Here is a 26,383-nt window from a genome sequence, read left to right on the forward strand (position 1 = left end):
TGCGACCAGATGTACAAAGAAAAATAATATCAGAGATATTGTAAAAAACATTTTTTTAAAAAGAGTAACGATGGAGTTTCTTGCTCGTTCTGTTCCATTCGAAGCAACACTTTGGAACGAGCGCCAAGCTTCACTGACAGACAGACTGACGGACAATTCAATTTGACGTTTCAAAAGTGCCTTATTTAGGATTAATTGAAATAAATGCTTTGACTTTGACTTTGAATATTTTGTCACTAGTTTTTTTGGTAGCCACTAGTAGTCAACATACCAATTTTTAGCTTTCTACCTTTTAATATTGCAGAATATTTAATATTACAGAATGTCCCATACAAACGTCGACCTTGCATTTTAGAAAAGTGGTAGGTTAGAAAGAGATGAAAAAAATAACTTAAAAAAATGAAAAAAAAAAACTTAATCATATAAGCCGCAAGACATACACTGCTAAACATAGGCCTCTCACAATAACTGCCAGATAGGTCAGATGGAAGCGACCTGCATCCAGCGGCTCCCTGCGACCTTAATCAGATCGTCTGTCCACCTTGTGGGTGGACGTCGTACGCTGCGCTTGCCGGTACGCGGCCTCCAGTCGAGAACCTTCCTACCCTAACCACCATCGGTGGTCCATTCGTACACCGATCCTCACTTAAAAATCACATCAATTCGTTGCTCCGTTTTGCCATAAAAGACGGACAAATAAACAGACACACACACATTTTTGCATTTATATCATTACAATTGCCATGAAAATTTTTCAAATAAACAGACATACAAACACTTTTGCATTTATAATATCACAATGAAAGTATGAATGATAAAGATATCATTCCCCTTTTATCTACTGACGTGGATCCGATAACAAATGTCATCCTAGAATACAACATGACGTTATCATTTGTTTTTATTTTAAGCAAAACTTTATTTCGTTTATTTTGGCTTTTTAAGGTCATTCGGTTGAGATAGGACTGATTTCAGCTACTGTAGATTATTTATGATAATAGTCTTTTAATCTAGAAGTTAGACATTACTGATGAATGGTGAACGAAAACATCTTGTGGAAACCTTTTTATTTGAGGGGGAATATCATCCAATGATTTCTACCGCCTTGGGTGAGGCGAGGGGAGTGTCAGACTCTTACTGACTGACTGCTTTGAATCGGAGCCCGATAACCTGGTACCTTGTTCGCAGCTCCGGATCGTATGGAAACCTGGTTTTATGATTTGAAATTATAACTTTAAAATGTCCAACCCCCTTGAGTACTTAAGCGTAGTGGTTAATAATACTCAAGCCTTCTCCATGTGAGAAGAAATGTTTACTCAGTAGTGGGTACTTATAAGCTTAGGATGATGATAATGATGATGAATTTGGAAGTATCCAGATATTTGCGTTTTTTGTATCAATCTGAAGTTATCAAAAAAATTAAAACCTAAAGATGAAACCAAGGTCATTTTACTCAGTGAGCCAATAAAAAACTCTTACTGCCGCACTCAAAGACCTTTAACCACTTGTCTGTCAGTATATAAGACACAATAGAAAACACATTGTGTCTCGCGTAGATCTGCGTTCCGACAGACAATGGGTTAATGGTCACTACTACTATCTATTATACCTTTAACTAACCTAATAACTAACTATTCCTTAGTAACGATTTTGTCCCAAAAACAATTGCTAAGGACTGGGTTGAGTAACCATTAAATGACTCTGAGTACGGCAGTTACAACTTTTCCGTTCAATTAAGCTTTTTTTTCGAGGGGGAAAATCATTATCATTTGATGAGGCGGTGCTCAGCCCATGCAGGGCACACCGCTACCGTATCCGCCACCGTGTCCTCCGGGCGGTCCTCGCAGTGACCTACCGAAGCTTCCATGTCCGGTAAGCACCTGCGTCAGGCGGTAGGTGAGGACGCCATGGCGCCTCTTAAGCCACTCCTCAAAGAGAGGACTTACCGCTGCAATGACAGTGAGCCCATTCAATTAAGCCTAAGACAATTCTCACAGAAAGCGAAAATATAAGGCCTAATTAAGGCTTAGAATAATGACTAATTACTAAAAATACTTTCTTAGCAAGCTCTAATTACCTCATATTGGATGAGAAGAAAAGATAAAAAGAATATAAGTTTCCAAAGCCAGTCTAGCACACACCGTCTTCGGTACATTAAGGAGTTTCTCCCAGAAAAGCGTGTCCCGACTCCTGATTAAAGATTATGGTCCTTAATTATCTTTTTATTAGGTCCTTTTTTCCTCGAAAGACAATAATATCGTAATGAGATCTTACTTTTTAATGGATATACAATTGAATGTGATTCTTCTTTATTTATTCTATCAGGAGTAACTGTTTTTGGAAAGCTAAAGCTGTTTATTTTGTAAAATTCTATCGTCGATCAGTAGATTGACTTAGATATTTAGTACGAGATAGGTACTTAATAAAAACATTGCAAAGTCAAAGTTAAAGCATTTATTTCAATGAATCCTATCTAAATAAGGCACTTTTGAAACGTCAAATTGAATTGTCTGTCAGTAAAGCTAGGTGCTAGTTCCAAAGTGTAAGTGTACGTTTACAAACATACATTTACACATACACATATGACACCCAGACCCGAAACAACAATTTGTGGATCACATAAAGAGTTGCTCCGTGCGCGAATCGAATAGTTGCGCAGCTCGAATATGCAATGTATCGATAGTAAAAAAGGCATCCATACCACACATCCATAGCACGCATCTTTCCATATAAAAAATATAGCTTAGCTGAGTCCGTTTTCACAAGTGCTACGCTACGCGTACCAATGACTATGATTAGTAGAATCCAAACGCATCCACAGCAACGTAGCATAACACATCTCTGGTGGAAAAGCACCCAAAACATCAGTTCACAAATTGCTAGCAAACTAGTAGCTGTCTTCTAATAATAGAAGTTAGGTTAAGTTTACTGTTCGGTCTAAATCTAGACGTCTAGTTTACGTGGTCATTACAATTGTATATTACTGTTTATCCAGTATATCTATTTCTAACCAGTCTATCTTGACCTCGCTTTGTATGATCTTTCCGTACATTCAATGGTCAGCTTACACTGGTTGTGTGTAACTTGATGTGTACCTTTGTATACGCAGAATGTTCAAAGTTATGGTCTCTGAGTTTATAGTGCTAGCGCTGTCAAAATATTTGATCTACACAAACGTAACTACACATCGAGTTACGCTTAACCAGTATTAACTAACCGTTGAATCCGCGTAAATATCGTTGGAAGCGAGGCCATGGTATACTGGTTTTGTAATGCTTGATGTGTAATTGTGGGAATTAACTGCACAGCTACATTATTGTCTAGCATTGTTATAACAACTGTACAGTTTAGTAAATGCTATTTCTAATGATGAGGTTTGCCTGTCTCACTGGTTGCCTCGTTGCGGTCGCAAGTATGACTGCTTGGCAAGAGGTGGTTTGATTCCCGGATCGGGAGTCTGGAATAATTGTGCTCAGTATAATTATGGCACTTTTTTTTTGAGGGGGGAAATCATCCAATGACTTCTCCTACCTTGGGCGAGGCGAGAGGGAGTGTCAGACTCTTACTGACTAAAAACCACCCCGTTCCTTCTCCTGCTTTTCAAGCCGGAGCCCCGGTAAACCCGCTAGGTAGTCCGCAGCTCCATAATTATGACACTAGGCTCACTCTATTCCTTGGATCTTATAACATACTCGTAAATGGTGATAAGTGGGTATACATCGTGCAGTGGCATTATTTGCCGTAATGTGCACCTCTGCTTACCCTTTCTGGGATAAAAGGTTTGACAGTGAAATGACGGTGAAACCGCTTCTCGTGGGTGCCAGAAAGCTGACTGTGAGGTTGTGATTATATTTGACAGAAATTAGACACACAGCAGTAGCCTTGATTATATTAATTTAGAGACCAGAGCCCAGTGCTCTTCTGATAAACATGACCTTTTAAACTATCTAACAAAGAATTAAAGAAAGACAAAACATTTATTTCACACTCAAAAAATAAATAAATGACATGTAGGTTAATCTTTATCACGTTTGCCAAGTGTGGAGATAGTAACAAACCTTAAAAGGGCTTTTTCTGGCAAGTGTGAAGATATTATAGGAAACCCTTTTACTGTGGGTTACAATCTCCACAGATGGCAAACCATAATAGGACATGCCATATGCTTAACTTTTGGATTAAACATATAAAGGATTTTAATAATATATATGTCCGCAAGGCAGCTTGTGGCGAGCTGTTGGGCAGTGGCGACCCCACGGACCTGACTCCCGGGAGAGGCCCTATTTTTTAACTCCGGTTAGTACTCGTGACTATCCGGAGTGGCCTCTCCTACCTCACTCTTGCCTTAATCGGCTGGTTTGAGTGGAGATTCGCAAGAGTGGAGTTGCCTTCAGCTCCACTTGGGGGAAGGACGTATCCCAGTAAGATGCTGGCAGGGGTCTTGACCGTACTTCCGGGATTGCTCTGATAGTCGTGGGATGCCCCCCTTCCTCAAGCAGCTCAACGGATGTTGCTTCCCTTGTCGCTACATGCTAGCGGCCGTTTCCGGGGCCCACTATTGAGTTTGCGAGTCACCCCCTGCCTGTTTATCCGTATTTTTCAATATTGGTCAGGGGCAGGGGCCATAGTCCCCATAGTTAACCGGTTAACTATTCCACAGCCACCCACACCCATATCCCTATCATTTCCTTTTACCATATCTCGCAATAGTCCTGCATCAACCGGGGATTGTCCTTTGGTGTACTTCCATAGTGCATACAGGGATAATCGCCGGCTGATGTCCCATTACATTTAGATTAAGATTAAAATTGTTCAACGGGCCTCTGCGAGTTGGCTTCGGCCCCTCGTACGCCTTCCAAAGGTCCGGGACCCTGTGGTCCCGTGATTATGTATAGACTTTTATCACGAGGGCATAAGCTATTATCCATTATATGGCAATACATCTTGTGTGAACAAAATAAAAATCTCCGTAGATACTCCAGAAGCCAAGAGTTGTTGTCAAAAAACTTTAGCGGAACAATATTTTCTTGTCAACACTCCGCTTTACGAGTATACGGATGACAAACGAGCTTCGAAATCAATTATAAAAGTTTTTAACTTTGAAGAATAAGTGCTAGGAAGTAATTTTATTTTCTTTTGTATCCTTTTACGAACGGATATACGAGATAATGGTTTGTGATTTTGTCATAAATAATGTTTTATTATGGAATACTAGCTTTCGACAGCGGCTTCGCTCTAGGTAGGGAGACCAACAGATAAGGTTAACCAACTTCATCACATAAGCCACCCAGGTCTTAGAGGTAAACGAGCAGACAGATCCTGATGGTAAGCAATCGCTACCATGGACACCCGAAACACCAGAGGCGTTACACGTGTGTTGCTAGCCTTTTGGGGGATAGAAATTTAAGGGTTGTTGGGGAATCAGAGATTGGGAAAATTGAGAAGGGGAGTAATTGGGCCTCTGGTAACCTTACTTACACAATGAAACACAACGCAAGCGTTGTTTCACGTCGGTTTTCTGTGAGGCCGTGGTATCACTCCGGTCGAGCCGGCGCATTCGTGCCGAAGCATGGCTCTCCCACACTTACATATACACACATTTTACTCGGTCACACAGTAAATAACCGACAAACATCAACTTTACCCAGTCAAATAACACCTCCATGGTCTGTTTACTTCATTGCTGGATTTTACAACTGTGTTCCAATCCAGTTTTATAGCTAACAAGCTTCAAACTATCTGAACTCAGAATTTAGTGTCCTAAAACTAGGTATTCCTAGGTACACATACACGCAACGAATCAAGCTTTAATAACCAGTTTATCTTGGCCTCGATTTGTTTGGTCTTTCTGCATATTCGAGGGTCAATTTATACTGGTTATTTATGTATAGCTTGATGTGTGTGTATCCTACTTGGCGAGATATTTTATGGGATGATTTAATGATGAATTTACTATTCTCAATGATAGTTCAGTTTGTTTGTTTGTTTTGATTGATTGTGTAATCTTGCAATCTTGTAATCTTGTTCGATAGCTAAATTGAGCTTATTTACAGATATTTTAATCTTTTTGAGGGGGAATATCATTCAATTTCTTCTCTTGACTTGGGCGAAGCGAGAGAGTGTGTCAGACTCTTATTGACTAAAAACCACCTCAGAAGATGGTTTCTCTCCAGGCCCACAAACTATCCATTCTACGCATATTCGAACTGGGTATTTTCCTCGCACAGCTATTTTGCGTGGCGGCGCATCTTCATAGCACGTCTTCTTCGCTCAGCTACATAGCATATATCTGGAGTCATAAAACACCTAATCGGAGACAGAATTGACTACATAAAAATAAAAGACAGCATCAAGCATTCATACAGCAACAATATAATTTATTCGCACTACGAAAACAAACCTTACTACGTTAGCAATAAAGATAAACAGCATCAAAATTTCACTGTGTATAAAATAAAATTTTATATACAACATTGTTTTATATCAGTCGCATTCCTTCCGTGTTTCACAAAGAGACACGGTCTCATCTCCTGTGAGCTCATTGAATTTAAGCAGCAATTTATTTCTGCATTACGGACAAATATGTGCATATTAAACAGCGGTTGTTTTAAAAATGTATGCAACATAATGAATTTTGTTTGCAGGCGTTTCTTTGTGAGACGAAAATGGCAATACGTTTTTGCTTGCTTTTGTGTCAAAGAGTAGCTTCGATGCTCATGTTATTTACGACATCTTGTTTATTGTTAGGCAATAAATGACCTACAGGGAACACTAATAGGGTTCAAAATGAAATCAAATGGCAAATTTCAGTTCAATAGCTGACCGGTAGAGGCGTTGTAAAATTTGACATACAAAAAATTTACGTCGTTGCTAGCGACTATCGACAAATACTATTGCTTCAAACTCATGGTAGAGATACTGATCTGTTCTTTCGAAAAATGTGTGAAAAATGGTGTTCATGAGCGGCGCTGATCGCTTACCATCAGGTGACGCGTTTGCTCGTTTGCCCCTATTCCATAAAAAAATGTACCCAATTTATTTTGTCGTTGGTCTATTACTCTATTAAACTCATGTAACGTAACAATAGCGCGATGTATTTGGATCTCATCGCCATCTATCGAGTGAGGAGTAAAACTTTTTACAAACAATTGATAGCATATTGGCCACAAACACCAAAAATCAGTAATTTTTGAGACCTAATAATTATTTTCTAACTCTGAAGAATTTCGAAGAAGCATGCTTTTTCTTTTCTACAGTCGGGTAAAGTAATACTAAGGCATTGATTTTATAAAGTTTAAACGTCGATTTTGTCCCATAGTACCTGAAGCGAAAACAAAAAAAAATCTTTAAATGATAAAGTAATCAATTTATCAGTTTCGGAACGTAATTAGGCTATTTTGAACTCTAGATAGGTACAATAGAGAGCAAATTATTATGACTTTTTATTTCACATCCTACCTTTAAACGTATTCCATACATGTTTATGAATAGATGAAGGAAAACCAAAGGAGTTTTGTGAACCTCAAAGCCTTAAAAAAGGTTTTTGTTATATGTATTGTACAAAGGGAATACTGAATGTTATTCAACCATGCGTAATCCACATCGCTGATCTCTAAGGACCAAGAGCCATGATTTCTTCGAAAAAAGGATAAAGTAAAGACATTGTTTTATTTTTGTAGCTAAGTTAGTAAGTTTTCAACAGAAGAGTTACATGAATTATTATGATATGATGTGCAATGGTGGTCACATACGCCTAACCACGATTAATGTTTGCTTGCTTGATAAGTTCTGATCTGTAACCCCGCCCCATGACCGACGAATGAAGTGGGATGGAGTGTCTTTGCCGGCGCAGGTAGCCGAATAACATCAAACGCACCACTGACTAATGGATTACACGTGTTGCATCACTAAGCTGCGACGTTATCGTTTTTCTATTATATGAGACATTTATGGTGTATGCCTTAATGTTTTTGCTGAGTTCAAGCAATAAAATTAATAATCAGGCAGATAAAATGATCAGGTGTATCTGCCCTCCACTGTACCTACATTTATATTATGCAAGCGTTATCATTGAATACGTCCACTGCTAAACAAAAATCTCCGTTTTAAGATTGATTTACCACAATCCCCACACTTGGTAAATGGGTTGGGGACCACAGTTGCTTTATCAACCATTAAAAAAAATGCTGCTGCCTGTTCCTCAGTGACTGGTCTGTGTTTTAAGACATACTCAGGTTTCTTGTTAATTGAGTATTTTACATTAATTGTTATAGTTTAACGTCATGACATATAAAAGGCCAAACATTGGCCAAAAACAAGATTAATCTTTTAAGGACTTCGTGCCAAACAGCCCGTTATTACCTTTTTCATAAAAACTGTAATTCAGGTAATAACAGCATCGTTTTATTTTATGTCCGCCTTTTAGCAGTTTATACTCCCATTCGTTTCTATGTTATGTCTTTAATATGGTGTCGTAATGTCCTATGTCATTCGCGCAGCAATCTTTACATAAAACATGTACTGAATTTTAAGTGGTGTATAATGTTTTTTGACAGGAAAACGTTCTCTCAAAATCACCTCTTGACGCGGAGAAAATCGGAACTAAAAATGTTATGAAGAAATGTTCACCGCGGAATTGCTTTTATCGATGCTAGCGCCACTCTTAACTGCAAATTTAAGTTGGTCGCCATTTATGTGTTTTGATGTAGATAGACATTTCGTTTACCTTTGTTTGTCCCATGAGATCAGTTTGAATGACTGGGAAAAATATTAAAAGTAGACATGGTGACATTTGAAAAGGGTTTTTGGGAATGTCCAGAGAAATAAAAAAAGTCATTTGTAAAAGAATTCGTGAGGGAAGGTGTCAATGTTTAAAAGGGACTAGTAACGTGACAATTGTATTGTCAGTGACGGATCCTACTCCGTCTAGACCTTTGTTAGGACACAAAGACTAGACAGCTTAGACTGAAAAGGCATACCTAATACCTACATAAAATGTATCTTAGGAAAAAAGGGTACAAAACTGTTGAAATAAAATTGCTAATGTGACTTCCCAGGGGTGTCAATAGTACCGAGGGACTATAGATTTTTAATAGACTTTTTTTTCTAAACGGAAAGCCATCCAGTGTCATTCTGAGCATAAGGTGAGAGAGACACTCTTATTTTGGAGAGATTGGGCTGGAGTACTCTCTGATAAACTTAACACCTTTTTAGTTAATACTGTTACGTAAAGGAGAGCCAAAGACTTAATGATTCTATAAGTAATACATCACAATGTTTGGATGTTTGTCCGTCAATCACGCTGAAACTACTGAACGGATTATGATGAAATTTGGGTGATAGGATACTTTTTATCCCACGGAAACGCGGTCGAAACCGCGTACAGAAACTAGTTTAAACATAATATGACTAAGGGCTAGAATAATCCCATGATGTAATAGTAATAACAAACTCAGACTATTATTTAATAAGACCATTAAATTGTTACCATTAGCAAGGATTGTTTATAATTATGTTCGTTTGAAGTGTTCATGTAATATAAACATTTTGACATAATTTGTTGAAGAATTAAATTCTGATTTCATAGCGAAGTTATTTTTAGTATTCCTGTATAGTAGTCTGTTTACTAACATACAATACTTGTTTGTGGTAAAAGAAATATGTTTTTCTTTGATATTAGGAAGTTTTTTTTCATAGAATAGTGTTTATATTTAGTTTTCTGAGTTGTGATACCGAGATGAGGTCGCTACCTACGCAGTTTTTATTTCTTATGTTGTTAGTGTTATTAATAAAAGCCCGCAGTATAAAAGGTGGGGTTTTAAATACATAACTTGACGCCTGTCTCCCATGGGGGTAAGCAGAGACAATGAATTTTGTTACTAAGAATTTAAAACTAGCTAGCAGTAAGCTAGTTAGTTAGTTAGCCTAGCTAGCGTACTGCTAGCTGACTAGCTTTCTACCCGCGGTTTCAAGCACGCTTTTTAAGCCTTTAACCGCCATCAGAAAACTGTTGAAAGCAAATCCTCCACTAACGTAGGTCACCGGTGACCTACGTGGACCATTAACGTGTTAAGGGATTATGGGCAGATTTCCAAAATAAAATTATGTGTGATATTTTTTATAGTTACAAATAACACAATTTTTACAAATGGCTTACAAACTTTCACTCCCTATTTCAGGAAAGTGGGGGATTAGAAAGAGACAAAAAGTAGCCTTTGTCACTCTCCAGCCCCCCAACTAACTTCTCACAAAAAATATGTCATAAATTCACTGCGATGCGACGTGAAGAAAGGACAAACAAACAAACTTTCCCATTAATTATTATAAAAGGAATTGTTTAAGTAATCATTCAATGTCTCTGAGTATGGCAGTTAGTATTGATTCATTGTCATACCTAATACTGATACTTTACGGTAAATCTAATATTTCCTAAAGTCTGTATTTTACGTGACCTATTTTTTTTCTAAAATGTTATTCGTAGCAATTTATCAAATGATTAAAATAATAAATTGGTTATAACCGAGGCGTCACCGCTTCATGGTAGATATCCCACCCACTCGCACGAAGCGCTTCGCTTCAAGCTTCCTTGTGCGAACTGCTAGGGAGTGGAACTCCTTGCCTGAGTATGTGTTTCCTGATGGGTATAACCTGGGTGTCTTCAAGGTCCGAGTGAATAGGTTGCTTATGGGCAGACGTGCTCCACCGTAGGCCGCATCATCACTTACCATCAGGTGAGATAGCGGCCAAACGTCGGCCCATTAAATGTAAAAAAAAAAACACCTAAAGAATACCTAAGTAAAGAGGTTGTATTTCTTATACAACCTCTTTAAACTATAATTTCACTTTAATTTATATTTACACCCAAATTACATTTCTAAATACTGTCATTATAAATATCAAATCTGTATTATTAACTATAATTAAGAAAGCCCTTCCACATTTCCTTGAGGAATAAATTATACTTTTTTGTATAATTATAGTATAAGTTAGTATAATAAATCTTTATACCCACAATTTTAATAGGCATATACTTCATTATAGCACCCTAAACATAATTTGGTTATATAATTCTAATGTTGCGTGTTTATAAGGAAACTATTGACATAGTAACTAGTATAACTTGACCTCTGCTTTAAAGAAAAATGTAGTAATTCTAGGGTTCTATTTAATAATCTAGTTTTATTTGAAACATAACCACAATATAATGTCTCTTCAGTGGAAACCCACACAATACATATTATACATCTAACTATACAAACCAGTTCATCATGGTCTGGCATTGTTTGATATTGACGCATTTTCAAAGGTCAGTTTATACTGGTTTATATAGCTTCATGTGTTACCTTATATAGATACAACTTTAACTAATTAAATTAAATTATACTTAGAAATAAATGCTATTAGGTCACGACTGAGTATAATACATTAGTCACCGACCCTGCTCGTCTCGCGGGTGATCTAAGTTTTTGACATAAAGTTCATACAAATAATGTCATGACATAAAATTCATACAAATAATGTGATGACACTGTGTAGCAGTGCTCGCTGATAGACATGGATTTTTCACCTCTTAAGCGCCCAGCTAAATATCAATTACCGTGCCCGAAAAAAAAAATATCTACTTAAATAAGGAGGCGCAATCGTATGAATAGAAAGAAAAAATCGTGCGTTATCTGTCGCAGCAATACGACATGAACGGTAGGGGCACGGAAATAAGTATCGCATATGCGACACAAGCGGTTAAAGGGTTAAACTACGATTTCTAATCCGCCTGCTAAGCGTGGAGGCGTTAGTAGAAGAGCGCTCCCAAACACCGCAAACAGTTGACGAAAAAAACTAGATTTATTAAAAAAAAATGAAATTTTATTTTAAAATCTACTGTTTCGTGTTATTCATGCAACATCAGCCTTTGAATAACACGAAAACAAAAACGCTAAAATTAACAAAAAAAAAATGCGTTTTCCGAGAGCATTCCGTTTACCCCCTGTGTAGTCCAGCAGTAAACGGTAAAACGCTGTTGTTATCAAAAGATTATGAAGGAAAACGCCCAAAAGATAAATATAAATACCCAATACAAAGTGTAAAGTTATCCAATTTGTATAATTACATCATAATTGAGTTTGTATTTGTGTTGAGATAAAGTTTCGAGACTATCTTTAAATAGCTATCTATTTTGAGACTTGTCCTATTTCAGTCGAAACGTATTTAAATGGAAAATAAGTTAAATTATAGATAAGTTATCAAATAAGTATTTTGTGATACAACTTAATGATTGAACGACTTAGTGTTATCTACTGAGCTTTGTAAGTTTAAAGATATCGTAAACTCTCCTAAGAATAAATTTAAATCTAATTTAATTATTATATTATTGGCTTACTTCAACAGTTTGACGAACAACTCGACTACTCAAAAAAATCATAAAATGTTAACGGCGTCATTATCCTCAACCAAAAGTTAACAATTCTGCAGATTGAAAAACAAAATATAGTTTCAATAAATTAAGCTGTGACACTGCTCAATTTTTTTTTAATTTTCTTTCCTATAAACCTTACGGATTACTGGATGTTTTCAGCTTATTAACGTAACTGTTTGACGAGGAACTGGGTATTTCTTACCGAACATGTATGATTTTTGTGTTATATTATAGCATCAAATACTTGTCATTTACTATCTAGAAACGCTGACATTCCTAGAGACAAAACCAACAAAACAATTACAATTAATATAACCCAGTTGTGCTATTCATCAAACAATCATCAAAAGACTTAAAGCGCACAGAATGAGCTAGCATTTCCAAAAACCACTTCACTGGTACAGTAATTATGTCATTGTATTTTCAACTTTATACGAAAACAATAGAGTAGTAAATCGTATAAAGAATTTCGAGAGATAAGGGTAGCTTGACTTGCTGGTGTCTGCACAATTAATTAAAATGTCCCAAATAGCCTGTGGCGGTCTGCCAACTTCGAAAGTTGATTCATTATAAAGTACTTGTGACATGTCCACAGAAATGAAGTTAGGTTTTAATAAATAGTTAGCTTTGTGTTTTTTTTTATACTGCCCCTTCATGGAATAGCAGACTGGCAGCTGGTGAATTATTTTATCACCTTCGCACACTATTCGCTAATAATAGCATGCAAGGATGGATGAAAGCAGATTTGCGAAAGAAATATACAAGGCGAATATGAATGGGGCTGTCGGTAGAAGACGGACATATAAAGACCAGATTGGCGATATATTAAAGAAGGGCAAAATTAAAAGTACCTTTAACCGACGAGCATGTATGAAAAGACTGATTACTGTTGATAAAGCGAAAGAGGTATGTAAGAGTCGTAGCAATTTCGCCGTGAATACTTTTAGTTTTATTTTATCAATTATATATGTTTATAATTTTTGTCATCGGTGCAAATAAACTGTTTTTCTTTCTTTTCTTTCTTTCAATTGGCTGTCCAATGTCTCTGCCTACCCCCATGGGAGACAGGCGTGAAGTTATGTATGTAACATGTAAATTATTACTTATATTACCATGAAATGTGATTTAGCTCTACAACTATCGTAAATGATCAAATAATATTCACTCGTAAACTAATATCAATCGCCTTTTGTAGTCAAAGTCAGGATGATAATTATTTCACGTAGTTTCCATTTAGCAGTAATATGATATTGTCAATGTAATATTGTTACTGAGTAAATTGTTAGTTAATTGTCAATTTTCAAGCTCGAATAAGTCCAGAGTAGATTTGTGCCTTTAGATGGAACTGATTGTAAATTGATAGCAATAATACATAAAAGAAGTGTACATAATAGATGATTAATTTTTATTTTAATGTCCGTCTTTTATTTTTTATTTTCTTACTGAACAAAATACTTGATGTATTAATTTCAAGTATCGCATGAAGTCATTACTGTGAACGTTTTATACTTAAAAATGACGTAGCTATGAATGGGAATAGGAGCATTCCTAAACTTGGATTCGTTTTATGTAAATATTGTTATGTCGTACATAATATTTTTTATATCGTTACAGACAGACTAATTAGATGCTTAATTTTATTTTCATACCCCGTCATTATGCCTATTATCTGAAACCACCTATTATAGTACAACTTTCCTCTTTACCTCTAAAAACAGTTTATAAACAACACTTAGGAATTACTTTTTAAATATTGTCTTGCTATCGTTTTCTCTTGTACCTTGGGTGAATCGACAAACAACAACTCAAATCACATTCAGACTAGAAGCAACATTAAAATTTTACAAAAAAAAAAATCTCATAACCGAACAAAATCTGCAGAAATGAAAAACTAAACCTATTCACAACATCTATTTCCATCACTCTACCTAATAATAATTCAGATCACAGTTTAAACGTAGTTTAATATAGTCAAAATTGTCACGCAAATATATGAGATGGTGTGCAAAATCCGGGGTCTTTCTGTCCCTCATTAAGTGTTGGGGTCTCCTCAGGGAGTACCGACGTCCGGCCGGCGCATGGTCAGGCGTCGAGGGGTTTTCTGATCTATTTCGATTATCCCTTTAGTAAGCACGTGTTTGGACTATGTTGTGTGGAGTTGTGTTTATATTTCAAGTTTAGTTTTTGGTAAGAATCTCCAGCTTGTAAGTATATCACTTTTTATTATTAAACGATTTTATTTGGCTTATTTTTTAAAGAGAGGAAAATCATCAAATGATTTCCTGCCCTTTATGATGAAAGCCTTCGAAAAGCAGGAGTATGAACGGGGTGGATTTTACTCAGTAAGACACTGACACTCCCTCTCGCTTCGCCCAAGGCGGGAGATGTCATTGAATCATTTTCCCCTCTTAAATAAAAGAAAAATGGGCGTGTGAGATTTTTATCTGAACTAAAACTCACTAAAATCACCTGTGACCACTCTGATTACCTGTGCTATCATCTTCCCTGAAGCCACTGGGTGGACACCTAAAGCCAGGTGCATAGAGAGGGCTCTATGCACCCGGCCTCTATTAAAGCCTCCATAACTATTACATTCACAATCTGACCCACTGAAAGGAAAAGCTTACTTCATAAGGAAAATTCTATGAAAATGCTTTGTTTTTTTTTCAGTAATACGTCATGACAGCTTCTTCAACCATTTAGATGATTGAGATGTAGGTTGACCCTTATCACTCTTCCTTTCTTATCTATAAATAAATATGGTGCGGTTTTTGACAAGAAAATAGTAACAAATAAAATTTATGGGTACAGCTATTTATAATGTTAAGTTCCGATAGTATTATAGGCATAAACATTATTAACCAAGTATTATTAGCTAAATTTGAATTGAATTTGGAAGTCGAGTTTACTTCCTATTTATAAACAATCGCAGATATAAACCACATAAAGTCACGCAGCCCATTCATTTGTCTCTAGAACAATGTACGTGGATTTGCGGAAATGACAGATGATAATGATAAATGATATTTATTTTTGCAAATTGGTTACAAGATAACACTTTTACACGTCAATCTCTAAAATAACTAGATGAGGCCGGCATTTCCTATCGGACTACTCTGAGAAGAAATGCCGAAACAAACTCAGACGTGATAGTCTCTTTTAAAATCCAGACTAATTAAATAAAGAATAATGTGAGAGAACCGTGCAAGTTGATTCTGTAGTGGCCTTTTGAGGAAAGAATCACAACAGTTTGAGCGAACCTATTCAGATGGCAGCACGCATGTGTCAGTTTACAATCAGCTTAGCCGACAGATGGTACTGAATGGTACGACGTTGTATATTTATGTTATCTGTCTAACTAAAAAGATTTCCATAATCTTGATAGTATAGTAAGACGTTCTTGAATCAAGTATGATGTATCTTATCACATTAATCTTTGGAATTTCCAGTTCCAAATGTGTTTTATGAATATTTAGTGCAGAGTTATTATCGTTTCTTTACTGTATTGTACAAGATCTTTACTTATGACTCACAAGACAAGTGTAATCTCAATCTTCATCATATTTTTTTTTTTATGGAATAGGAGGCAAACTAGCAAACGAGTCACCTGATGGTAAGCGATCAGCGCCGCCCATGGACACCCGCAACACCAGAGGAGTCACAGGTGCGTTGCCTATGACCATATATATGATTTTTCACGCAAACAATACGTGTGAGTTTATTCTTGTCGACAATGATGGCCACCTTTTAAGACATAGCTAATTATTGAAGCCTCCCGATCGATTTCGATCATGATGGCAAGACTAGTCCACTACGCAGGAGATATTATAGTTCACAAATATGTGCACCAACACAGGTGCACTCTCTAAACCCGATGAGACGGCAGACCGACACGACCGGAGAGAGGTCAGGTGCAGGACCAACGAATTTACATGCTTTTGCATGGGGTTGAAAACACCGCTGAAATCCCTTACAATGGGCTAATACTAGTCATTTTACCTATAAAACGCAATTTAAAGCCGCGACATGTCAACGTCAAAGTTAAATCATTTATTCCAATTAAATCATATACTTAATTACTTTTGAAACGGCATAGCTATACTAGCATGTCACACAGCAGTCAGTCACCCAGCCACTGCGCCAACCGTACAGCAACAACATCACGTGCGAATAAACCACTCCTACCACGATAAGATCATAAAAGTCAATATACACAAACAAAAGTTTTCTACTTCCCTCTTTTATAAGAAAAATACTTCCCTGACGCTACTGTATGATATTCCAGCACCATTTCCTGGAATATAGTCACGTACTTCTCATTAGTCTTACCAGGGTAGCAGATGTATTCAGGACTATTTTTATTTTACAATAGAAGGTACTGAATGAAATGGGCTGTTTGAAGGCAGGTGGATTTCTTCAATGCTTGTAAATATAATGTCTGAAAATATTTTTCCTCAAAGGGTTTTTAGTATATGTGTATATAATATTTTCTGGGAGTTTTTTATGGTATAAGCCGGTAAACGAGCAGACGGATCACCGGATGGTTAGTAAGCGCCAACGCCCATGGACACACGAAACATTAGAAGCGTTACAAGTATGTTGTCGTCCTCTTGGGGGTTAGAAAAAGGAGAAACTAACTTTAGGTTTTGTGGTCAGAGGCATTTTAATTATTATTTGTAACTGATCCAAATAAAAAAGTGCACTCACTATTTAATTTAAAGTTAAAAAAAAAAACAAGCTAGTGTTGCTACTCAAGAGTGCGAAATGTCTCAATACCAATGTCAACCAATTGGATTCAAGGGAGAACCCCTTGGTCTAAACACAATGTTCTAATTTTTAGTTCATTAAGATATTAATAGATACAATTTTCTTTATAAACAATCACAAAATATCACACAAATTATTCAAACTACACAACACAGGGGACACGATCGCCAATCAACAACAAACTTTATCATCTGCACTTACAGTCTAAGTTACAATGTCTGTATCTTCCCAAATATTATTATCAATAGCATCCCATTCTGACAAGTTTATCTTGTTACCGAAGGAATCTTTAGTCAGCATTCCTTTAGCTCCTCATTGACTTAAGAACTGTCACACTTTTTTGTGTTCTTTATTATGTTTTGTCGTTTTCCTATATTGACTGTTTCTTCAACTATGTTACCGTAAATATCTACACAGTGTAACAAAAAGGGGGTATAAAATACATATCAAGCGCACGGTTGTACCAATTTTTTTTAAACGTATTTTGTGCTGAAACTTCGTGTAGAGATTATATTCAGCCTGTATTCTTCAGTGCTTCTGTTGTTGATGAACTCGTATATGGGTATTTTGTTACACGCTGTATACGTACATTTTTTGCTAACTAGAAAGAAGTTCGTTATCGTTTGTCTCCTCTTATAATATACACACAACGTCATGCCTTTTTATCCCCGAAGGGATAGACAGAGGTGCACATTACTGCAAGTAATGCCGCTATACACTTTTCACCATTTGTGTTATAAGTCCCATGTAATAGGGGGTGAGCCTATTGCCATAATTATACTGGGCACAATTCCATACTCCGTGTTACTACTGAGAAATGTTCGAAAAACCGAAAAAATCTCAGTAATCATTTGTCCGACCCGGGAATCGAACCCGAGACCCCTGGTCCAGCAGTCACATTGCGGCCACTCAACCAACGAGGTAATTCTCTTATAATAATTATCTTCTGATTTATTTTGTTGCGGGATCTAAGACAGTTATTCATGTTCCTGGGACAGCCAGGCAATTCATTGTTGCGTCGTTTTTTTAGTTGTATCTACAGTAGATCTTGGCTTATAGGAGTTACAGCCATTTTAAGAGATTGTCTCATAGAAAACATCAACCTAGAAAGTACTCAAGTAGCATGATGTTTGTTTATTCAATAACTGTTGAAAATATTATGTCCAATGGTTTGACTCTAGCAAATTTTTTCTTGCACACAGTGGTCTCACGCTACATGACATTTCATTGGTGTAATTTAGAAAACAATAATACGGTATCCCTAATAGCGATTGTCAAGCAAGGGACTTCTAGGGTATACCAAAGTCAGGGTAATATGGGAAGTGTAAGAAATTGTTTTTATTTTTTCAATTCTCAATAATAATATGGAGTCAGTATTGTGATTCGGAAAGTAGCTAAAGAAAATTGTATTATCTTTACAAATGCACCTCTGCATGATGTAAACTAGTCTTCCTTTTCGTTTTATTTTTTACAACTTGCTTCGTTTAGATATTCAAATTCGGATAGGTTTTTGTATTCTCTAGGGTAATACTGAGTTAGGGGATTCGAGCCTAGTCTACAGTAGGCTTGTCTAGACACAATTTGGAAAATCCATGCCTAAATTAGTACTGAAATGTTTGGAGAAAAATTTCTTTCAGAACTGAAGTGATCAATGAAGTTTATTACGTGGAACTTGTAACACAAATTGTGAAAAGTGTACATTGTATAGCGATATGGCGTGCCGTAATGTGCACCTCTGTCTACCTCTTCGGGATAAAAGGCGTGACGTTTTTTTGAAGTTTAAATAAAGAATTTTTTGACATTTTGTATTTACAAATTGCCATAGTTTTTTAAAGTTGGGAACATGAGCCTATGTCTTCTCCTGTCTTACGATGCGAACTAAAAACCACCCCTTTCCTACTCCTGCTTTTCAAGCCGGAGCTCCGGTAAACCCGCTAGGTATTCCGCAGTGGTTTACCGTCGGCTTTGACAGCACATTTAATCATTTTATTCAAAGCTTTAAAGGCTTTGTATTGAAAACATACATAATATATGATCATTATTATTTATTGTTAATCCCTTAAACAATGGCTAGTAATTAATTGTTTTAGGATAAAATATTAATAAACAAAACAATGATTTATAAACCATTGCTGTCATTTGCTTTGTTTTATGACTACCTTATTGATCGGACGGCCACATGCGTCGCTGTCGAATAGATGTTGAATATAAATTCCGGGTTGAGAATATTTTTTGTATGGTAATTGGTATTTTTACAAAAAAAAATAACCATGATACGTTATTTTTTCTAACATCACGCCTTTTAACTCATAAAAGGGCAGGCAAAGGTGGTTTTTTGTAGTATGGAACCGCTAGATGGAAAATAAGAGAGAACCGTGATTTGTAACGTCCCGAGCTCCCCGTCACGTGTTACGTATTGTGTTAAAGGTACATTTAGTTATGACATCTCCTCTTTCTTTGGTTCATGTTTAAAGGACAGACATCATGCCATATCTTCGCTTCGCCGTTCTGGCAGAAAGCGGGCTGTTGGCCAAACGCAGACTTATAAAAGCTAAAAACAGACGCTGAACAGTCTAGGTGTAGCAGTAAATTTAAACGACACACGCATAGCGGTCCAGGTGTAGCAATAATCTCCCATTGACTCACATCTAGCAATAACTCTAAATCGATAGTCCACATAATATTTACAACTGTGATGATTCAGCATAGTATAACAGACATAAATAGTTATCTTTATAAGTAGCAATATCTACTTATTACGTTGATAAAACTATAAAATATAGTGTTTAGTTACTATGTTTATTGTCATATAAAAATATAGTTGCCAACCTAATTTGTGGTAGGTATTACCTATGTACAAAGAATCTCATAGCTATTCGACGAGGAACTCGACTATTTTCTAGTCGTGAAAGATTGTTATATTCTTGTGCAGCATTCCGCGACAAACGAATATTGGCACAGTTTGAAACTAAGTCAAGACAAGCTGAAAAAAATATCAAGTAAAGTTGAATGGTTCAGGTTTTTCCGGGAGTCACCTGACTACTACAATTAACATAAACGTTAAAAAGGAATACAATAATTTTGTAAGAAGGAAATACCTACGTCGACCTATCAAGTATAAAAAAGTATCTGCAATGATCTTGGGAAACTTCATTAGTGGTAGCATATTATTTTTAAATTTCCTACTACCACAGTCATATTTATTAGTATTAAAACAGTCTGCCAATATTCACCCTCATCATATCACTAAAACTATGGAAATCGATAAACCCAATATAATTTGTCAAATTCTCAACAATCCAAAATGCTACCACTATCCAATCGCTACCCATTTTAAATAAACAAACAAAACAAATTTCACTATTTATAAGACCATTTCCCACATTTCCGACAGTCAAACGTCACTTATAGTTTGAACGATCCCCTTGACTAAAGGTTACCGGAGTGACAGTCCACAGGAGTGACAATGGTGACAGTCCACAGGGATGCTGTATTTAAGAGGGAATAATTTATATTGTTTATGTAGGACAATAGTGGGTGAGTTCGTTACTTTGTTCAAGTAAAAAGACTTAATTTAAAATATGATATGCATACACTACTTTACTTCTATTGATCGTAGCGTGATGAAAAGTATACTATAATCTGTCTAGGAGTATGACGAATAACTGTACCAAGTTTCGTTAAAATCCGTCTAGTAGTTTTTGTTTCTATCAAGAACATACATACAGACAGACCGACTGATAGTCAGACAAAAATTTCACTGATTGTATTTTTGGCATCAGTATCGATCTCCAATCACACCCTGATAGGTTTTTTTTAAATATATTTCATGTATACGATTGACCTCTCTACAGATTTATTATAAGTATTGATAGAATAAAGTGAGATGACATAATCTAACTGGTAAATAATGTTCTAATCCCGTAAATAAAAAAAAAATTGTATTGATTATTTCTTGATGACCGTTCTAGTATGTAATTAAGTACATAATATAGATTCTTATAGGTAAAAATTATCAAGCCAAGCAATCAAGCAAAATATTATAGATGTTCGAAAAATTCTTAGTAACACTGAAGACTGATACTTAATGAGACTTATGTTCGTTATATTTTCTTTCCCTTCAGAGAATATGAAGCACGATGTTGCTTCTTAAGCACAATTTCTTAGTAGAAAAATCTTTGAAAAACAAGTGCGTAGCTACCATTTCGAGATAGTATCAAATTGTATGGAAGTGCCTAATAGAATTATGTGGTACTATGTACATTTTTTATACGAGATACTAGATATAATTATGTACATCTTCTTTTTATGTTTTATACAGATCATACAGGCGTGATTTGCTGAATGGGTAGAAAATTAAATTAAAATTAAAATGCATTTATTTCAGACAACAAGGGTCCATATTGTGTTAGTATTACAATAACTACTCTAGTGTTAGTAGCGTAGTAGTAAAGAACATATAAATATATATACTGAGAAATTTTCGAAAATTCGCCCAAAAAAGCCGAGCAATATTTTGCCCGACCCAGGAATCGAACCCGACACCCCTTCTCCGGCAGTCGCACTTGCGACCACTCGACCAACTAGGATCTCTATCTAATAATCCTCCACACAAAATGGCTGATGTTTGGAGTATAACTCTTTGCCACAGCTCTGCTCACAGGATTTTGTACATTTGAATACGGGTCTTATTCTTATGTCTTGTATGATAGAAAACTTTTCGTATGTTATCTTCATGTCTTTGCCGAGTATCAGGGATTTCGGGTAAGAAATACAAAGAGAATTGGGCCTCTGATAACCCTACTCACACGTAGAAACACAACGCAAGCGTTGATTCACGCTAGCTTTATGTGAGGCTGTATCTTTGTGCCAAATCATCTCATCCACACCTAAATAAACCACTATTTGAGTAGCCATTTATTTTTGTAGAGTTGTGTACTTGAATAGGGATGATGACGGGGTATGAACATTAATAATCTATTTAGTTCGTCAGTTAGGTACCGAAAAAATATTAGACACGTATTTTTTGTGTCATATAAAGTTTAAAAGTGGGAATACTTCATTTCAACGTATAAAACGTACCTAGAAGTCACATCACGCAATATTTCAAATCAATATATCTTAGAAAGTATTTGTTTCTGAAAGAAAATAAAAAATACATCTATACTAATATAATATTATAAAGCTGAAGAGTTTGTCTGTTTGATTGTTTGTTTGTTTGAACGCGCTAATCTCCAGAACTACTGGTCCGATTTGAATAATTATTTTTGTGTTGAATAGTGCATTTATCGAGGAAGGCTATAGGCTATAGAACATCACGCTATGACCAATAGGAGCCAAGCAGAGCGGGTGAAACCGCGCGGAAGTAGCTAGTGTCTAATATTTTTCAAAATCTACAAAAAGGACATTAAAATAAAAATAAGTTATCTACCCTATTGATCATATATTGTCATGACTTTTTAGGGGAGAAAATCATCTAATGACTTCTCTCGCCAGGGCGAGGCGAGAGGGAGTGTCAGACTCTTACTGACTAAAAACCACCCCGTTCCTACTCCTGCTATTCGAGCTGGAGCCCCGGTAAACCCTCTACTGCCTGCTCGGTAGTCCGCAGCTCCGAATATTATCATAACATTTTTTTCTTTTTTTTTTAGAAAAAACGTTACCCCACGTTAGTATTTTCTCCTGTGTCTTGGGTGCATTTACAAACATACAATTTCACATGCACATGACACCCAGACCCGAAACAACAATTTGTGGATCACACAAAGAGGTGCTCCGTGCAGGAATCGAACCCGCTACACGTGCCACGGCAACCAGTTTCCCAGCCACTGCGCCAACCGCGCAGTCGATCAATATATCTTCGAAAGTATTTGTTTCCCAAAGAAAATAAAAAAAGTGTATAATGTTTGAAAATATTCTACAGGACGGACATTAAAATAAAAATTAATATAATTATTCAGTTACATTGAAACAATAGTAAAGTATATCACAGAAATGGGACATTCAATACATTTTCAAACAAAACGTGAGTAAGTGTGATTATCTCACGAAATGTCCTGAGAATTTGTGATAAGTGACTCTTGAAGATTTTATCTTGAACAGTAACGGATAGCTCAAGTGCCGGTGTAGTACCTACGTATTGTTGTTCGTATTTACTTGTATATTGCTGTAAATGTTTAATCTTTTATAAGTATTTGTAGCTACTGTATACAGGACTTAGTCGCTAGTTAAGATTATAACTATCCTAGTATAGAAAAAAACATTATTATAGATTATATCAGGGATGAATCACAGCCGGAATATGCATCCCTACCTACCCCTTCGGGGATAAAAGGGATGACGTTGCGTTTTATCAGGGATGGCTAATCATTGGCATGCGTGTCATTGATGGCACACAGTACAATATTTTGGGCACATCACTGATCACAAAATCTGTCCTATGCCTGTCGCTATTTTCGGATACGAATAACATTAAATATACGGAGTTACACAAATGTTTCCAATTCGCCACAAATTTTGCTTAACCAAACTCTACCAAAAAACAAAATCGATTCTTATTTTCATACCACATGTAGCACCCCCAAAAATATTTCTTTGAAAAAATTCACGTTGTTAAGTAAAGTTTCGGCATCTCTGGACCATAGTAATCAGGAATAAGGGACATCAAACTGTGTTATTGACTAACATAATATATTATGAAACAAAAAAATTAAAACGTTACCTAAACCCGATTAATTCAAACTAGACACCTCAATAACTACAATTTATGAACACAAATAGAGCTAATCGAAATCTAAACAAACAAAAAACTGAAACCGAGTATCGAAACCTAAACTCCTTGCTGGTCAACCAAATGACCACAAAAACGAGGTTCCGATGCAGAACTATGTATCTAATGAAACTCCGATCAATATATTTGTGCCCCCACACAACACGGAGTATAGTCGGCCAGAGTCCCAACGCTAGTTTATGTTGACTCAGCCTAACTACCCTAACCATTTGCAAACACACGCAGTTTGGTCACTCTGCAATAAATTTCTAAGTGTCTAGTTCTGGAACGAAAGTTAGGCAAGCTATTTTGAGTTCTATTTCAAAATAAAAGAGATAAGCGATGTATGGGTTGACTTTTTAATTCTGGAAAATTTTAATAATCACTGTCATCATGGACAATATGTACGCACATCCAATCAAGACGTCATTACTCAAAAACGTAAGGGCATTATGGATTTAGAATTTGCAGATTCCAGAATAAAAAAAAGTAAAACCTCAAGCACCTTTACAGTTTTTGTCTAACACACATTTAGAACTTTAAATCAACGATATGAAGTCACAATAACGGACCCTGTCGGTCACAGTTAATTTAAAAATTAGTATGGATTAGGAAGGTTATTAAGAGAGAATTTAATGCAAAATATCATCATCAACATCAAAGCGAAGAAAATAGGTATTAGGTTATATTTTAGTGTGAGGATATTATGCATTCATGCGCTCCTAAATCGATTAGCACAAGTGCAGAGGTCTGAAGAATCTAGATGCAGCGAAAGAGGATTGTGTCAAAATTGTAGCATTGGGTGTTCAACTGTCTTTGCCTATCTCAACGAGAGGCAGAATTGACCACTATAATTATCTGTCAGAGATCATAATGGAAGATAAAACAAGATCTATTTACGGCCGATCTATTAACCGATCTTAATGCAATTAATCTTTGAATTGAGATCGATTTTAGACGTTTAATTGTTTGACATTAGTGTCTGTCAAAAACTGAAATCGATCCAGAGATTTTAGACAAAGACCAATCAATTTTGGTCGTTAGACTAAACATCTATTTGTCCGTAGTTAAGTCTTTGACTGACAATAGAAAACTGTTGAAGGCAAATCCTCCGCTAATGTCGGTCACCGGTGACTACCACGGCGTTCAATGTGTTTAATAGGGATGACGGGGTATGAAAATTAAAAATCTATTTAGTCCGTCAGTTAAGAAATAAAAAAATATTAGACACATAGGTATTTTTGTATTTTGTCATATAAGATAACAATACTTTTTTTTTTTTTTGAGGGGGGAAAATCATCCAATGACTTCTCCCGCCTTGGGCAAGGCGAAAGGGAGTGTCAGACTCTTACTGACTAAAAACCACCCCGTTCCTTCTCCTGCTTTTCGACCCGAAGCCCCGGTAAACCCGCTAGGTAGTCCGCAGCTCCGGATCAGGCATCAGCCCTACTGGGCCCCATCTGTGGTGGTCTGATGGCAAGATAACAATACTTAGACTTAGATAAAACGAATCAAAGTTTAGAAGTGTCACTTCTACGTATAGAGTGCCGTCACGCGACATTTCAAATCGACATATCTTCGAAAGTATTTGCTTATGCAAGAATATAAATAAATATGTATTTAATATTTTGAAACAATCTACCATATTTTGATCATTAGACTAGACATCATTAATCACTTCTTACATAGTTAATTGAAGAACCCATACTCATGACTCCTCCAACATATTATTCTACATACGGTATAACATAAACATTATATGAAACAATTAGCAAACTCATTTTGCTATTCATATCCAGTTAGACAATTTGTATGCAAAGCACGCGTACTTGTGTGACACGTTGCCATTTCCTAATGGGACCATTTTGGGACAAACAATGTTTAGCTCGAAGCTATTTTTATAATCGCTATTTGTTTTGGAATTAGTTTTTGGGACATGTCGTTATTGAGTTGGGTGGTCCCTAAAGAGATAGACCACAGTACTAAGTTTTATATATGTATGTATGTATAAAAGAGATAAGCTAAAACTTTATGACTACAGTTTTAAGTTTTATTTATTCATAGTCTATAAGCAAATTTTATTCCGTATTGCCATATTAGGATGTATTTGGTAAGACATGTAGGGAAATGACTGCAACTGGCTGCCGCGTAACGTGTAGCGGGTTTGATTCCCGCAAGGAGCAACTCTTTTTTAGATTCATATATTGCTGTGTCAGGTCTGGCTGTCATATGTATGTGAAATTGTATGTTTGTAAACGCACCCACGTCATAGGAGAAAATATTAGTTTAAAAAAAATTAAGAAAACTCAGATGATAAGAAACCATGTATCCTGAAGAAACTGAAGATATAACTTGGTGATGAATATTATTGCAATTTATTGAAACAATGGCAAAAATCAAATATTCTATTTTAAGTTTACGGAAGTAATAACAAATTA

The 26,383-nt window shown here is 36.2% G+C and overlaps 1 protein-coding gene across 3 annotated transcripts in view; it reads right to left on the reverse strand.

The window, feature by feature from the left end:
• The window catches only part of LOC118270696 (neuropeptide F receptor), a 137,417-nt gene that overhangs the window by 109,951 nt on the left and 1,083 nt on the right, over nt 1–26,383 (reverse strand). The gene's annotated exons all lie outside the window — the stretch shown is intronic.

This window comes from Spodoptera frugiperda, chromosome 13 (assembly GCF_023101765.2).
Source record: "Spodoptera frugiperda isolate SF20-4 chromosome 13, AGI-APGP_CSIRO_Sfru_2.0, whole genome shotgun sequence".
In the NCBI taxonomy this organism is placed as follows: Eukaryota; Metazoa; Arthropoda; class Insecta; order Lepidoptera; family Noctuidae; genus Spodoptera; species Spodoptera frugiperda.